This window comes from Macaca nemestrina, chromosome 1, assembly GCF_043159975.1.
Source record: "Macaca nemestrina isolate mMacNem1 chromosome 1, mMacNem.hap1, whole genome shotgun sequence".
In the NCBI taxonomy this organism is placed as follows: Eukaryota; Metazoa; Chordata; class Mammalia; order Primates; family Cercopithecidae; genus Macaca; species Macaca nemestrina.
Genome location: NC_092125.1, coordinates 59,789,889 through 59,807,208, shown reverse-complemented (window position 1 = coordinate 59,807,208; position 17,320 = coordinate 59,789,889). Strand labels below are relative to the sequence as shown.

The window sequence follows — 17,320 nt, the reverse complement described above, 5'->3', positions numbered from 1 at the left end:
CAGGGGTGACTGTGAGCATGACTGTAGCCTGGGGCGCAGGGAGTTGGGGGCAGCTGAGGGACACATGGTAGAGGGGGATGACACCTGCTGAAAGGGAGCTGGGAGTCAGGCACTTGTCCAGAAAGAAAACCCAGCCAAAGAGGGAGAGAGGAAAAAGGCCTATCTATCTCACATAGGCTTCCTCTGTGCTCCTGTGGGGCTTCTCTTCAAAGAGCCCTTAGGAGCCATGATCTCATTTGTCTCCCATGCCAGCACTCTCACAGCAGCTCTTTACAAGGGGGAAACTGAGGCATAGAAAGTCCAGGAAATGTCCAAAGCAGAGGGCAGAACGCAGACTAATATGCATGAGGTCCCTCAGCCAGATTCCTGGGAGGGCGTAATTCCCTCTTCCTTCCCACACCTTCCCCACCTAGAAGGATCTCTGGAGTCACCTTGGCTGAGGCCCAAGGTTCTTTTGGCTAAAGTTTCATTTCCAACAGAGACATCGAAAGATAGTTTATGGGAGGCTCTCCTTGTCTCCTGGAAAATAATCTCAGAGGCTGATGTGGTTGTTTAGAATGGGGTAAGAAGAAAAGGGAAAGACTTGAGAGGCAGTTTGGTGTGCTCTGAATTCCAGTGTCACTTGCCTGAGGGTTTCTGGGTTCCAGGGTCACCTGTCTGGAGCCTGATCACATACCGATTTCCTGGTGAGCCCCAGAAATGAGACCCTTGAGGGGATTAGGGTCCCAAGGTAGGTATCCATAACTCTGTCCACTGACCTGCCCTCATGTCTTCTTGTTCCCATCAATCATGAGGCTATTTCATTCCTTAGATGGAAAAGCCCGTCCTTGCACAAGTTTTGGCCAGTCAGAGAACGTCCCCCTGGGCCTGTGGGTGACAGCTGGGCCTGTGACTCCTCTGCATCCTAGCCAGGCCTGGTTGATAGCATAATAGCAGAGGCAGGACAATGGGCATTTTATAGCAGAGTGATTAAAAAGAGAAAGAATTAAATCAGAGTGGGGGGCAGGGAAAGGAAAGAGAAAGGAATTGGGAGAGGGACTTCAGTGAATTAACCCTTTCCATACTGTGGCAGGATCAATGGGGAATTACCTGGCCACATCCTTAATCCCAGCTTTCAAAAACCTACTCTCAGATGCCCCATTGACCCAACTGAATCCTGAGGGAATCATCTGTCATGACCTTGACAGCTGTCTAGGAAAATAATTTCCAGTCTCTGTGTAGCAGAAGTTTTCAAAGCATATTCACGTCTATGAGTTTATTCTATTCTCAGACAACCTAAGCAGGTATTATTATACTTGCTTTAAAACATTAACAGCAAGAAAGATTAATAATAGAGTGGCCTAGTTTGGCCACAGGTTTAGAAGCCACAATGACTTGGGTCCAGGTCCAGGCAATGGATTTCTTTACCATTAGCAATGCCTGTGTCTTCCAGAGTTCCTCATGCATGAGGGTGGGGAGCTTCTCTCCTTTCCTGGACCAGCATGACTGCTGTCTTTCCTCCTCAATCTCCAGGCCCTTCCTACAGGAAATGCCAGGTACCCTGGATCAGACCCAGTTCATGTGGTCAGAAAATCCAGAACGTTCGAGCCAAAAAGGACTTTAGAGAGCATCTAGTTCAAACCCCTCATTTTCACAGAGGAGAAAATTAGGCCCAGACAGGGCAAGTGACTAGCTCAAGACCCCTCCACACAACTCAGGTGTCTTGATTCCTGGGGCAGGCTTCTTTTCACTAGTCAGTGGCACCACTTCTTGCCACTCCCTCCCTGGGGCTAGTGTGGGGCTCATATGGACAGGTTTGGAAGGTAGATGGGAGAATTTGAACTGGGGTCACTGGGAGTCAACAGATGCACAGTGGAGTGTTCCAAAGCTCAGCCCTAATCTCAGCTGAGATTTCTCTGGGGTAGCAAGTCAGCCAGCTGGAGGAAGGGGTCCTGGTCCCAGCTGTGTTACTGTTCAACAAATATTTATATAAACTTCAAGGAGACCTGACTTTCTCACCACCCCCACAGTTGGGAGGGGCAGGAGAGAGGGTAGACCCTCCACATCTTGTATAGTGAGCTACCGTCTCAGTAGTCCTAGCTGATTATCCTGCTTCCAGTATCCCAACACATCAGTGGCTTTGTGTGCTTCTGAGAACATGAGACAGAGGACCATAGGAAGGGGTAGGGGAGAGGGGCTGCCTCTCCAGTAAGGGCCTGACGGACCCTCACCCGGGGTCACTGGGCAGATGCCAGGGTGTGTGTGAGTGTGTGTGTGTATGCATGTATACAAACCCTCCACCTCAAGAGGCCAGGAGCAATCATTTCAGATCAGCTTAAGCACCCATTCCACTGCACTCCATTGCCAAATGGGATCCCATAGCAATGGGATCCATTGCTAATTTGGATCCCATATATCTGTGAAACAGAAATGACACCTCATACAATGTATTGAGAAAGTACTGTAAATGATCTTCTTCTTCTTCCTCTTCCTTCTCCTCTTCTTCTTCTTCCTCTTCTTCTTCTCCTTCTTCTTCTTCCTCTTCTTCCTCCTCCTCCTCTCTTCTTCTTCCTCTTCTTCTTCTTTTTTTTTTTGAGACAGGGTCTTGCTCTGTCACCCAGGCTGGAGTGCAGTGGCATGAACACGGCTCACTCCAGCCTCAATCTCCAATGGCTCAAGCGATCCTCCCACCTCAGCCTCCAGAGTTGCTGGGACCACAGGTGCAAGCCAACACAACCAGCTAGCTTTAAAACTTTTTGCAGAGAAAGGGTCTCGCTGTGTTGCCCAGGTTGGTCTCAAACTCCTGGGCTCAAGCAATCCTCCCGCCTAAGCCTCCCAAAGGGCTAGGATGACAGGTGTGAGCCATCACACCTGGCCAATGTTATCTTCTTTAATCCTCAAAACCATCTCGCCACCTCCACTTCTATCCCTGGTGTGAGCCACCATCTGCTCTCACCTAGCTAACTGCAGCAGTCTGCTTTCCACGCTTCCTGGTTCCCCTGGTGTCCCTGTGGTCTGCTCTCCTCAGAGTAGCCAGACAGACCCTTTGCAAAACATGTTGGATCACATCATCCCTCGCCCTGAAATCCTCCAGTGGCTTCCTCGCTCTTGGAAGAAAAGCTAAAGTTCTCAGCATGGCACACATGGCTTCTGGCTACCTGGGACCTCATTCTGGCCACTTGCCCCCTTGCTAACGCTCCTTCAGCCACATTGCAGTTCCTTGAACTTATGCTGATTCCTGCCTCTGGGCCTTTGCACAGACTCTTCTGTCTGCCTGGACAGCTCTCTCCCCAGTTATCTGCATAGTTTATCAAAGAAGCCTTCCCTGACTACCCACTCTCAAATACCCACTACCCTATCACTCTCTGCCCCTTACCCTGCTTTATTTGTCCTTATGACACACAGCACCACCTAATTTATTGCATGTTTATTTGTTGGCTTGTTTGCCATTTCTTTTTCTCTCTTTCTTTAATTTAATAATTTTTTTTTAAATACAGAAGTTTTCACAAATTTGGGTGTCATCCTTGCACAGGGGACATGCTAATCTTCTCTGCATTATTCCAATTTTAGTATATGTGCTGCCAAAGCGAGCACTGCCATTTCTTTTTTGTTTTGTTTTTTGAGACAGAGTCTCGCTCTGTTGCCCAGGCTGGAGAACAGTGGTGTGATATCGGCTCACTGCAACCTCTGCCTCCTGGGTTTAAGTGATACTCATGCCTCAGCCTCCTGAGTAGCTGGGATTACGGGCACATGCCACCATGCCCGGCTAATTTTTGTATTTTTAGTAGAGAAAGGGTTTTGCCATGTTGGCCAGGCTGGTTTTGAACTCCTGACCTCAGGTGATCCACCCGCCTCAGCCTCCCAAAGTGCTGGGATTACAGGTGTGACCCACCGCACCCGGCCATTTCTTTTCATACACGAGTTTAAGAATAATGCCTATTTTTTCTCCTACCACATCTGCAGTGTCTGGTATATATTATGTGGTCTACAAGTGTTTATCGAATGTATAAGCAAATATCACAAGGTGGGCATTTCTTTCAGATAATAACACCGAAGCACAAAGAGGCTAAGTAATGCACATAGGTAGTGAGTAGCAAACCGAAAATTATATCCAGGCCAGTTGGGCTTGAATGTTCCATCTACTTTGCTACTGTGCCTCCCAAGAGCAGGAAACTAACCACAAGGACCTGTGGAGATAAAAGAGATTGTATAAGCCAGCAGTGGTGGCTCATGCCTGTAATTCCAGCAGTTGGGGAGGCCAAAGTGGGTGGATAGCTTGAGCCCAGGAGTTTGAGACCAGGCTGGGCAGTATGGTAAAACCCTGCCTCTACAAAAACAAAACAAAACAAAACAAAAAACAAAAATTAGTGGGTATTTTAAAATTTAAGAATTAGCCTGTACTACATTTTACACTTAGCACGGATTAAAAGTAGCACAGTGGCACTTGCTTGTAGTCCCAGCTACTTGGGAGGCTGAAGTGGGAGGATTGCTTGGGCCCAAGAAGTCAAGGCTGCAGTGAACCATGATTGTGCCACTGCACTCCAGCCTGGATGACAGAGTGATGCTTGTCTCAGAAAAAAAAAAGACAGAGAGAGAGATATTGCATAGCTGTTGCCTTCCAAACTTCAGGAGTATCTGATCAGAGCTGGCGAAGGGTGGTATCTTTTAGTTGGAACCTCACACAGGGAGCTCCTTTTCCTGGCTAAATCCAAAAAACAGGGAACATCAGAGGAAAGTTCACTCCAGAATGGGCACAGGGCAGCTGGCTATCCCCCAGGGCCCCTCTGTGGAGGCTCATTGTGGCTTGGAAAGGGGCAGTGACAGCCAGATGATAAGCTCTGTCCCTGATCTTCTAATAACACTCAACAGAATGTCAGCAGTCCTGGGAACCCCAACTGCTGGAAGTCCCACCACCTGAAATTGTCCATATGGCCATGTATGTGTAGATAGTGTCATTCCTGAACTGCCCTTTGTCATCAAACCCACAGGGGCCAAGACAGAAGCCAGACATCAAAGTAGGGGAAGAATGAGAGATTGAGGCTGAGGAGAGGGGCTGGAAGAGGGTGAGCAGTCAAAGAGGGCAGGGTCTAGGTCAGAGATTTATTCCTGTCTCCCAAGCTGGAGAAGTCTCAACAAGAAAGAGAAAAGGCATGACACAGACCCCTTTAAGTAGGAGCTGGCCAAAGGAGAAGGGGTGTAGGCTGGTGAGAATACACTCGCCCTGCTCTGGGTCACACCCCACCCCCGCCAGGCTGAGCACAAGGTCACTCATCTTGCTCTGGATGGGCCCTTCCACTTCTCAGACACTCTCTGTGCCTGTCTGGTTGCCACACACCCCCTGCACATCGGCGGGCCTGTGTCCTCAAACAGTTGATCTTGTGCACACACAGCCTCTTTGTATCCAGCCACCTCTCACACACATGTTCGGATGGGTCTCACACAGTATCTGTCTGTCTCTCATTTCCACTGCTTGGCGTGCACATCACGAACCCGCTGACTCTGTTTTTCTACTGCACATGCCCCCGTGTCAGCCTCTCCTACCTTGTCTCTCCGTGATCCTGCCCTGCATATTCAGTGAGTGTTGATCTGCCTCCAGTGTAGCTATGTGCTTTCGGTCTCTATGAGTCTGACTCTTTCCTCTGGCCTGCTTTGCAAATCTATACTTTTATGCCTCTTCCTGTGCTTGTTCCATTGTCACACCGATATATAGATAACAACCATTCAGTCCTTCAGCATCTTTGGACTCCTAAACCTTTATACTTCAGTAGGTAGTTCCCTCTGCCTGGCCTGCTGGCTTTTCTTCAGCTGCAGTGAATGGCCTTTTACTGCCTGGCCAGAGACATCTGATAGCCCAGAGGCCAGAGCTGGCCCCTCGTGAACATCCTGGGACAGCTCAGCCTTTGAGCTAGAGGCAAACAAGGACTTGTATTCACAGAGGCTTGGGTTGCTCCTTCTGCCCTTGGACCAGAGTTCCTGACTGTGGGTACTTTGTGGCTCCCCAAAGCAAGACTCTATCCTGGAAGATGGAGAGGTCATGTAAGGGCATTCCAGGAGGGGGTCTCTAACAGTGATTCATTGGTCAGTCGACAGCATGGCCTGAGAACCTACACTGCTAGGTGTTGAGGGGACACAGAGGGAGAGAAGACAGAGTCTCTGTCCTTGGGAAGCTCCTACTCCAGTGGAAGGCCTGTGATCCCTGCCCCTGACATGCTCACAGGCTTCAGGGACACCAGGGCTGCACGCAGAGGGAAAGGCTTCAAGGAGCACATGGTGAGGCAGCAGGTGTACTGGAACATGCGCAGAATGCCGGGGGAAGAGGCCTGGGTTCTGTTCTGGTGGGGCCAGTTTGAGTTATGTGATCCTCCCAAGCCAGTTAATCCAAGTTCCAATTTCTTCACTTGTAAATTGGGTGGGGGATGGGGGGAGAATATCTAATTCACATTAAATAAAATAATGCCATATTAGTGTGTGCAAACCATGCATGCTAGAATCATAAAAGTGCAAATTACTGCAGTACGCATTATGCACACAAGTGCCAGGACAACCCAGAGTCCAGTGGGATGAATCAGGAAAGGCTCCCTGGAGGGAGGGGATTTGGCAAAGATGGGTGGGCAACTGGACATCACCACCCAGGTGGAATAGCTGGCCATAGATGATGGCCTTTGTAGCTTCGGTTTTCTAGGAGCAACCAAGGGAAGGGATGGATGTAACATTTACTGACACCTGCTGCATGCCAAGTGTTATTTTTTCAGATGGAGTCTGATCTCAGCTCACTGCAACATCCACCTCCCAGGTTCAAGCAATTCTCGTGCCTCAGCCTCCCGAGTAGCTGGGACTACAGGAGCCCACCACCATGCTCAGCTAATTTTTGTGTTTTTAGTAGAGACGGGGTTTCACCATGTTGGCCAGGCTGGTCTCGAACTCCTGACCTCAAGGGATCTGCCTTGGCCTCCCAAAGTGTTGGGATTACAGGCGTGAGCCACTGTGCCCGGCCACCAAGTGTATTACATACATTATATTTCACTACATGCTAAAAACAATCCTATTGTCATATTCATATTCTCGCTTAAAATAGATAAACAGCTTTCCCAGAGACTCAGAGCTGGGATCTGAACACCAGGCCTGTCATACTTCCAAACTTGTGTTCTTTCTGTAATATCAGACTACATGGAATTTTCAGGTACCACACAAGCTCAGCTGGCTTACCACAGAACATAAGGAGAAGGTTGACAATTAAAGAGGGGAGACAGTGGACAGGTAGACAGGTGGGCAGAGCTGGTGGGGGAAAAGCCAAGATCATCTCAACAGCTTCCTCAACCCTTACACATCCTGACTGTCAACCAAATTGCATGTCATCACACTAGGTGAAAACTCCAGCAACTCAATTGTAGGTTACTAGGACACACTAGAGGGAGGACCACTCCTGAGCTAGCATTAGTTGCCATGGCAACCAGAATATATCCAGCAGCCCCTCTGGAGTACCTGGCTTACTCCAACTTTTCACTAACCCTGTTGGGTTTGAACAGACACTGTTATCCAGATTAATGCTGCGTAGACTGAGGGGTGCTGCCCACTATTTTAAGAATTAAGGAGGCTGGGCACAGTGGCTTACCCCTGCAATCTTAGCACTTTGGGAGGTCCAGGGAGGATTGGGGATTGCTTGAGCCCAGAAGTTTGAGACCAGCCTGGGCAACATAGTGAGACCCTGTCTCTACAGTTTTTTGTTTCTTTGTTTGTTTGAGATGGAGTTTTGCTCTTCTTGCCCAGGCTGGAGTGCAATGGCGTGATCTTGGCTCACTGCAACCTCCACATTCTGGGTACAAGCGATTCTCCTACCTCAGCCTCCCAAGGAGCTGGGATTACAGGCGCCTGCCACCACACCAGGCTAATTTTTTGTATTTTTAGTACAGACGGGGTTTCATCGTGTTGGCCAGGCTGGTCTCCTGACTTCAGGTGATCCACCTGCCTCAGCCTCCCAAAGTGCTGGGATTATGGGCATGAGCCACTATGCCTGGATTTCTAAAGAAAATTGTAAATATTAGCCAGGTGTGGTGATGTGTGCCTGTAGTCCCAGCTACTCAGGAGGCTGAGGTGGGAGGATCATGTGAGCCTAGGAGGTAGAGGCTGCCATGAGCCGTGATTACACCACTGAACTCTAGCCTGTGCAACAGAGTGAGATCCTGTCTCAAAAAAAAAAAAAAAAGGAGTGTTTTGAGAGCCAGTTCACATCTGACCCAGGAATCTAACTCCACACCTTCCTCTCGTCTTTCCTTGCCATCTTTCCTCTTTATAACTGGTGGTGTTTGTGTCCCACCTATGCTCCTCTGCAGCCACTTTTCCCGTATGTGCTGTCTGAGCACAACTGCAGGTACCTGTGACTCAGACTCAGGGATTCCTCTCAGCCTATGTGCAACAGGCTTGAAACACAGACCCAATGCCCTCTAGGAGCTGCTTGCTCTCAGTCAATAATGAATGGGAGCTGACATATAAATACCCATGCTTCCTTGACCTTCTGGTGGGGCAACACTGAGGTGTATTCGATGTCATCTCCTAGAAATCCGTAAGCCCCAGTTGCCCACAGCAGTAACCTGCACATGAACATAGCCTGTAGTGACTTCCTTCTCTTCCCTGACTCACTTTCCCACTCCTATCAGCACTTTCCGGGCACCTGCCAAATAAACCACTCACACCCAAATCCTTGTCTCAAGGTCAGCTTCTGGGGACCCGGCCCAAGACATTGTTCATATGCAAGAAACATGTTTGAGTGAGGGACTGACAGCCCAATTAGCCAAGTCATGATGGGAAAGAGGTCATGGCTACTTGTGTGATTCTGTGTGCAGTGAGTTTAGCTATTTGCACAACAAGCACATGCTGTTCTCAGCCCAGACCCCAAACCACAGATGGGCACCATTTGCTGCACGAGAACATTGTGTGAACAGGTAAAAATGGGTCAGGACAAATCCATCTTTCTTGGCAAACAACTTATTATGTCATTCTTCCTGTGAGGATCAGAAAGACCATTTTCAAGCATGAAGGTTAATACATTCTTTGTCAAAGAATGTATTACCATCTAGAATGTGTCTGTGACAACTTAGGTCCAGCAGCTTGCTAATGTCTATCATCAAATGGCTGATGGAGAGCCAGCATTTGTTAAGCATTTATGATATCTAATGTAAGAGCAGTAACTAATTTAATCCTCACATCAATCTTACAGAGTAGGCACCACTTCTCTCCACAGTTTTCAGCTGAGGAAACAAGCAGAGGGAGGTGAAAAACTCATCCAAACTCACAGAGCTAGGAAGGAAAAGAGGATACAAACACAGGCAGCCTAGCTGTGAGTCTTCACTCTAAACCATGCTATGGCTCTGCCCATCTGTGGTATGCCTGTGTTGATAAGCCTGTTCTCAAAAGTCTGTTTATTTAACTGCACGCTACAGGATTAAAAGACTATCAAGACTGTGTTGCGAAGCATTCCTTGAAATGTAAGTCAAAGCCCAAATTTAACGTCCTCATCTTCCAAGTTTAAGAAACCTTATTTTGATACTCTAGCAACCCCTAATTAAGACTGAAGCCATCAGCTAAATGAACAGACCACTATGTTGAGATCAGAATAATAGATTTCTGTTTTATTTTATTTTATTTTTTGAGATGGAGTTTTGCTCTTGTTGCTCAGGCTGGAGTGCAATAGCGTGATCTTGGCTCTCTGCAACCTCTGCCTCCTGGGTTCAAGCGATTCTCCTGCTTCAGCCTCCCAAGTAGCTGGGATGACAGGTGCATGCCACCATGCTAGCTAATTTTGTATTTTTAGTAGAGATGGGGTTGCATCATGTTTTTGTTGGTCAAGCTGGTCTCAAACTCCTGACCTCAGGTGATCCACCCACCTCGGCCTCCCAAAGTACTGGGATTACAGGCATGAGCCACTGCGCCCAACCAGAATAATAGATTTCAAACTGACAGCTCTTTATACTTTTTAAAGCACTCTTACTATTCTTTTCCATTTGATCCTCTTAAGGCAAAAGTGATTACCTTTTTTACAAATGAACAAACTAAGATCAGAGAGGACAGGTGACTTGCTCAGTGCCACAGCAAGTTAGAGGTGTGCTTAGGATTGAACTCCAGATCTCAGAATTAGCCCAGTGCTTCTTCCCCTACACCACAGAGAAACATCAGCCAAGGCTGTGTGTATGAATCTGGAGTCAGCATTCTAATTGTTAGATATTATCTTCAATGAAGCAACAGCCATCGTCTACTTCAACTACATACTGCTTCCTTTACTATGGACCCAGTAAGTATCCCACCTTTCTATTTTATGTTAATTTTTAAAATTTAACTTTCTAGAGACAGGGTCTTTGTTGCCCAGGCTGGTGTGCAGTGGTGTGATCATAGCTCACTGCAGCCTCAACTCCTGGGCTCAAGGGATCCTCCCTCCTCAACCTCCTGAGTAGCTGGGAGGGACCATAGGCATGCGCCACCATGCCTAGCTAAGTTTTAATTTTTTTTTGTAGAGACAGTGTCTTGCTATGTTGCCCAGGCTAGTCTCAAGCGATCCTCTCACCCATAGTGCTGGGATTACAGATATAAACCGCTGAGCCTAGCCCACTTATTATTATATTTTTTTTGAGAGACAGAGTCTTGCTCTGTCACCTGGACTGGGGTGCAGTGGCACAATCAAAGCTCACTGTAGCCCTCAACTCCTGGGCTCAAGTGATCCTCTTGTCTCAGCCTCCCAAGTAGTTGAGACTATCCATAGGCACGTGCTGCCATGCCCGGGGTCTCATTTTGTTGCCCAGGCTGCCTACCTCCCTTTTAGATTTGAAGTCCTTTCAGGAGAAAAACTGAGTTTCCTTCCTGAACTTGAATGTTGGGTCCTCCCGAGGATGGCCCCCTACTGTTCTCTGCTTCTATCCTTGGGTTCCATGAGCAAAAACTAGGCCTGGCCCAGCTGTCCTGCTAGGCGGGATTCCTAAAGACCTATCAGGAAACAGACAAGGCAAAGGCAGAAGAAGAAATAAGAAGTGGGACAACTCGCCTCCTCGTCCATTCAAATTCAAAAGGGGTCTCTTCTCTTTGTACAAACCGCATAAACCCAGTGCTCATTGCAAGAGAATTCTTATCAATGAGGGTGGCTGGGCTGGGTATCTTGGGGTCTGAGAGTCAGACGTGAGCCCCGTGGGAGGGCAGTGAATGCAGCTCCTTCTCAGGAGGGTAGCTGCAGAGGCTGGGACGCTGACGGTAAGGCTGGAAGTGTCTCTTTAAGGCTTGAGCTCGCTGATTCTGGGAGCACAGAGCCAGCCTGGGAGAAGGCAGGGGCCTACAGTTTATTTTATTTGACATTTTTCAACGTCAGGACACTTCAGAGCCAAGGAGGAAACGAATCCCATCTGTTCTGAGCCCCCAAGCACAGTTCAAGAGGACAGGCTGGGGAGTGGAGGAAGGGGTGCTGAAGAGAAAAGAAGACTGGAACATCCAGCCACACGCGGAGGGCAGGAAGCAACCTGATGAGGGAGCCAGGGTGTGGCAGAAGTCGCCAAGGAATCCTTCTGTTCGGACACACGCTTACCGCTCACTCAAGATGGAGCCTGCTGACTCTGTTTAATGCCCTGTGGCCCTTGGCACAGGTTGCAGGACAGCAGTCCTGCCGGGGCTGTGGACCTCACACCTCTATGTAACGTGAAGGGCACCCTCTGGAGTTGTGGGACTTGGCAGTAGTGTTGCTGCGTTGGTCTGCAAGTCCCCATCCATTACTGCCACCCAGCTCAGACACAGCTCACCCATTCACATACACAAAAATGGACACATTGAGAGGGAAACCCACGTTAAGGTAAGGAGCAGATGGAGGGCCCTCTGACCTCCTCCCACCAGGCACGTGTTGCTCCCATACTCAGTGCCTGCATCCACCTCTGTATGGGTACCCATCCTCTATTCCCCTCCCACACCAATGGATGCCAGGGATGGAAGGACAGATGGCTGTGAAAGTTATCTTCTTATTTAGATTAAATTCCAGACCTTCCTATTTTTAGAAAAACAAATTCCTTTTGTATTTCCAAGTGGTAAAAATGGCCCGAGCTGTCATCTAGGACAGTCAGCAGCCAACTCGAAGTTGTCTGCAGTGTCATGATTTGGATATTACCCTGGCAAGACTACTTCTAGTGTCAAGCGGGTGATCAGTCTAGGTGCCAAATTTTAAGAGGATCATTGACGTCTTGAGAGCTTCCAGAGGAGGGTGATCAGGACAATGAACGGTTTGAAAAACTGGGTCATTTAAGAAAGTACTGAAAAAAGCTAGCGACATTTTCTTTTTCTTTTTGGTCTAGAGAATATTTGAGCTATATTAAGAACATGTTGAAATACTTGGATGAAGACTTACACCCTTATTCTATTTTTCCCAGATGACAGAATTTGAATCAATAGGTAGATGTTACAGTGAAGCAGATTTCAGCTGAATATTTAGAGACTTTCTTATAACTTAATTCTATATGATATGGAATAAGCTTCCCATCACTGTGCCTATGCAAGCCAAGGATGAAAGACTGTCTGTCAAGGATACTGTAGATAAGATTATTGTACTAGATAGGAAGATGGGCTAGTCTAAAATTACTGAGAAGCTTTAGAAAAATGTGGCTTTCTGGGTAGCAGAGGTTCTGCATTGGTAAGTCTGAGGTTTAGAATTTGTATTTCTAAGGAAACCCCATCAGCTATAAAACTCTTAGAAGAAAACATAGGGGAAAAGCTGCGTGGCATTAGATTTTGCAATGATTTCTTAGATATGACACCCAAAGCACAGCCAACACAGGAAAAAATAGATAAACTGAATTTCATCAAAATAAAAAGCTTTTGTGCATCAAAAGATACTTCTACAGAATGAAAAGGAAACCCAACCCACAGGATGAAAAAAAAATCTCCAAATCATATATCTGATACAAGGTTCATATCTAGCATATATAAAGAACTCTTAACACTCAAAAAGAAAATAAACAATACAATTTAAAAATGGGCAAATGACTTGAATAGATATCTCTCTGAAGAAGATATACAAATAGCTAACAAGTACATAAAGATGTTCCATATTACTAATCACTAGAGAAATCAAAATCACAATGAGATAACCACTTCACCTCCATCAGGATGGGTTTTTTCTTTTTTTTTTTTTGAGTCAGAGTGTCACCCAGGCTGGAGTGCAGTGGTGTGATCTTGACTCACTGCAACATCCGCCTCCTGGATTAAGGCAACTCTCCTGCCTCAGCCTCCCGAATAGCTGGTATTACAGGCACACAACACCACGCCAGCTAGTTTTTGTAGTTTTGGTAGAGATGGAGTTTCACCATGTTGGCCGGGCTGGTCTCCAACTCCTGGCCTCAAGTGATCTGCCTGCCTCAGCCTCCCAAAATGCTGGGATTACAGGTGTGAGTCACCGCGCCTGGCCAGGATGGCTATTATAAAAAACAAACAAAACAGAAAATAGTAAATGTTGGGGAGAATGTGGAGAAATTAGAACCCTCATTCATTGCTGGTAGAAATGTCAAATGGTGCAGCCATTGTGGAAAATGGTATGGTGGTTCCTCAAAAAAAAAACAAAAAACAAACGAACGAAGAAACCAAACACATAGAATTACCATATGATCCAGCAATTCCATTTCCAGGTATATACCCAAAAAGAACTGAAAGCAGGGACTTGAATAATATTTGGACACCAATGTTCAGAGCAACATTCTTCACAATAGCCGAAAGGTGGTAACAACCCATGAACAGATGAATGGGTGAACAAAATGTGGTGTATACATACAATAGAATAGAGTTCAACCTGAAAAAAGAATGAAATTCTAATGCTACAACATAAATGCTCCCTGATGACATTATGCTAAGTGAATAAGCCGGTCATTAAACAACAACAACAACAACAAAGACTGCACGATTCCACTTATATGGGTTACCTGGAGTAGTCAAATTCATAGAGAGAAAAAGTAGAATGGTGGCTGCCAGGAGCTGAAGGGAGGAGGAAAGGGAAGCTACTGTTTAATGGGTACAGAGTTTCTCTTTGGGGAGAAGACAGAGTTCTGGAGATGGACGTGATGATGGTTACACAGCAGTGTGAATGTACTGCATGCCACTGAACTGTATACTTTAAAATAGTTAACATAAAATGGCAAATTTTATGTTATATGTATATTACCATGATTTTAATAAATAAATCCTTTTTTAAAAAACATGTATGATTATTCTGGCAGCAGCATCAGAGTCACTTTCTTCCTTCTAGTTTGCTGACTTCAGTTGGAAGAATTTGCCTTCTTTGATTTGCTGACTAATGACCCTGAAAGGGGCCTGGTCACTGGAGGGAGTAGGGAGAGCTGACTTGAGACTGAACAGGGGCTTGGGAAGAACCCTTAAATGGATGATCCCCCCACAGATAAACAGAGTGTGGAGAAAGCGCCAGAATTACTGTCATCTTTTATGGCTCGCTCGGATAGCTTGAAGCCGATTATGTCACCCAGTGGGGAGAGATCAGTTATTCTGCTGGCCCAGTGCTGGGAGCTCTTGGGAGATAGAAAAGTAAATTGCAGCAGGCCTGACGGGTGGGAAGGGGTGTCGCAGCATGGCTGAGGAGGGAAGCGCTGAAACTATCCCTACAGGGAATAGTCCTATCCCTTTTATGACTAGAGAAACAGTTTTTTAAGAAATAGGACATTTTCTAAATTATAACATCTAGATGGAAACCACAGTGGGGATGAGAAGACCAACAGGAGGCTGAGCAAGGACAGCTCAGGTTTGCATGTTCACTTAAAGAGTCGCTGGAATCCAGGTTGCCTTGTTACTAATTAAAACGACAACACCACTTAACCATGAAAACATATAATTGAGGAGTGACTGTTTACATTAAATTACTGGGATTATAAGTTGATTCCCTTCAACTCTGACTTCTCAGATGGCCATGTTTACAGTCCTGGCAGGGAAGTTAACAAACTCGTGTTAAGGGTTACTGCTAACTGAAGGTTGACCATAAAAAATGCATGTGAAATGATCTTGTAAACTAGCATCACAGCATACAGTGAGGTCTGCTTTATGGATATTGTCATGACAATTGATTCTGCGTTCCCCATGCAAACTCCAGGCTTCCCTGGGCCTATAGCTGGGGGCTGTGCAGGGAAGGCAAGTTCTTATCCATGCTAGTCTCGGTGAACTCTAATTTTAAAAAAATGGATTCGGGAGCACACATACTGTCCAGAGGAAAGAGGATAAAACAAGGATGTTAGAGGGGGGATAAAGAGGGTCTTTCCTACCCTTTCCCCCTGCATTCCATGCCCCCACACCCTATTATCTATGCCCTGGGACTGACCAGTTGCTACTAGATCTGTCTTCACTGCTGATTCTGAGTGAGTAGGACTCTGGTCAGACGACACAAAGCTGATGGTAAGAATCGTGTCTCTCCATCAGTCTGGCACTCTAATAACAAAAATAATAATAGCAGCAAAAATAATAGCTATCATTTAGTGAGCATTTACAATAAGCCAGGAATTATTCTAAGTACTTTACATATATTAACCCATTGAATCCTCATCATAGCCCTGAAATAAGTTCTACTATTATCTGCATTTGACAGATAGACAAATGAAAGAATGCCTGGGGAGGTTAACTAGTTTGCTCAAGCTCATACAGCTAGTTAAGAGCCGGAAGTCCTGCCACCTTCCTCAGACTGGGATGTCTCCAAGCAGGAGTCCTGTACCTTCCAACACTTGGGGTATTTTCTGCCATGGCCATCAGGTGGGTTGGTGGGGTGAAGGGCTCTCAGAGGGGTTTCGTTTCCATCAGTTTGGGAGCTGTACTGGGCAGGGGTCCCGTCACCTCCATCAGTCTGGGAGCTGTGCTGGGCAGGGGTCCTGTCACTTCACCTGTCTGGAAGCTCCCTAGGGTCTGGGGCTATGGTCCTTCTAACACATGGGAGACTTTCTAAAGACTCAGCCCCACAGGGCTTGTGCCACCCTCTGCACCTTCCCGGGATTCTCAGAGGAGGGTAGCAACCTGACACTTCCTCAGGCAGTGCCTGGCAGCTTCCTAGGGCAGAGGCTGTGTGGAGCAGCTCCTCACACACTTTGGCTCTCCTTCCTGTCCAGCACAGGCCTCTGACCACAGAAGGAGCTCAGGACCTGTGCACTGCATGGCTTTTCTCTGGTCTCAGCTCCAGGCTGGTGGATCTGAGCATGAGCGTGAGGTTGGGCTGGCCCCTGGGATTTAGCAGGCAGTAAACAACTCCATTCATGCGTCAGTTGTTTTGCTCCAGAGCAGCCTCATCAGCTGGACAGGCCCTAACCAGATCCCTCCAAGTTTCTCCGCAAGGGTGGAGATGGGGGTGGGGAACAGTGGATGGCCTGGAGCTTGGCTCTTGTCTTTTCCGAGGAGAGGCTACTTTCCACTCCCTTGAAGTCTGAGATTTTTATTGGGGAGAGGCAGGCCCTGGCAGTAAGATATTAAGTCCCTGAGAAGGAAGAGAAGAGGTACTGCTGCTACTTGTATGGCCCCTTGGCGGAGGAGGGTACCAGCAAACCAAGAAGGGAGAGTGGAAGGCAGTCAGCTGAGAGGTACTCCAGAGAAGCTTCCAGAACCACTGCCTCTCTCCGGTCTCCAGGCTTGGAAGAGTGGGCCAGGATCCCCCTAAGCCCCCAGCACTTCATTCTTCCTATCCTCTCTTCTATCCTCCCAGACTAGGAGAGGACAGCAAGAATGAAGTGCTAGGGGCTTGAGGTCCTGGCCAACTCTTCCAAGGTTGGAAGGCACAGGCACAACTCTGTCAATTAAGGCAGAAAAAGAAAGAAGATGAGGGTCCCTGCAGGGCAAAGGGCAGGAAAGAAGGGTTTGACATGCTGGGTAGGGATTAGGAAGTTGCATGATTGGTAGAAGGTTTGCAGAGGAAGAAACCCAAGGAGCAGAGACTGAGGACCACAGGGGTCGGATACGGAACTGAGGAGTTAGGAACTCCTGGCAAAGGAAGTGGAGCTACTGCTGCTACTCTCTGTTTGACTAGCGATTTCACCTACATGCTCTCATTTTCTCTTCTTAGGTAGATAGATATGATGTTAATATACTTTTTTTTTTTTTTTTTTTTTTTTTTTGCAAATGGGAAAGCAGATATAGTTGTCCAGGGTCTACACAGAGTTCGCATAAGAGCTGGGAATAAAACGCTTTTCCAAGGCTCTTTGAGCCAGTTTCTTGAGGGCAAAGAGCCAGGGAGGAGGATGACAGAATGACAGCCACAGAGACCAATGAGAGGGAGGCGCCTTCATTGACCAATCAGCTCCTCGGATGTAGGCCCTGCCCACACCACACCCAAGTCTAGAATAAACCACATCGA

General features: G+C 47.2%; 1 protein-coding gene and 1 non-coding gene across 5 annotated transcripts in view; both read right to left on the bottom strand.

Moving 5' to 3' along the window:
* The window catches only part of LOC105484717 (neuron navigator 1), a 191,637-nt gene that overhangs the window by 82,168 nt on the left and 92,149 nt on the right, over nt 1-17,320 (bottom strand). The gene's annotated exons all lie outside the window — the stretch shown is intronic.
* LOC112427253 (U6 spliceosomal RNA) lies at nt 3,467-3,573 on the bottom strand. Its single transcript, XR_003018761.2, has one exon. It is a non-coding gene; the product is annotated as a U6 spliceosomal RNA (small nuclear RNA).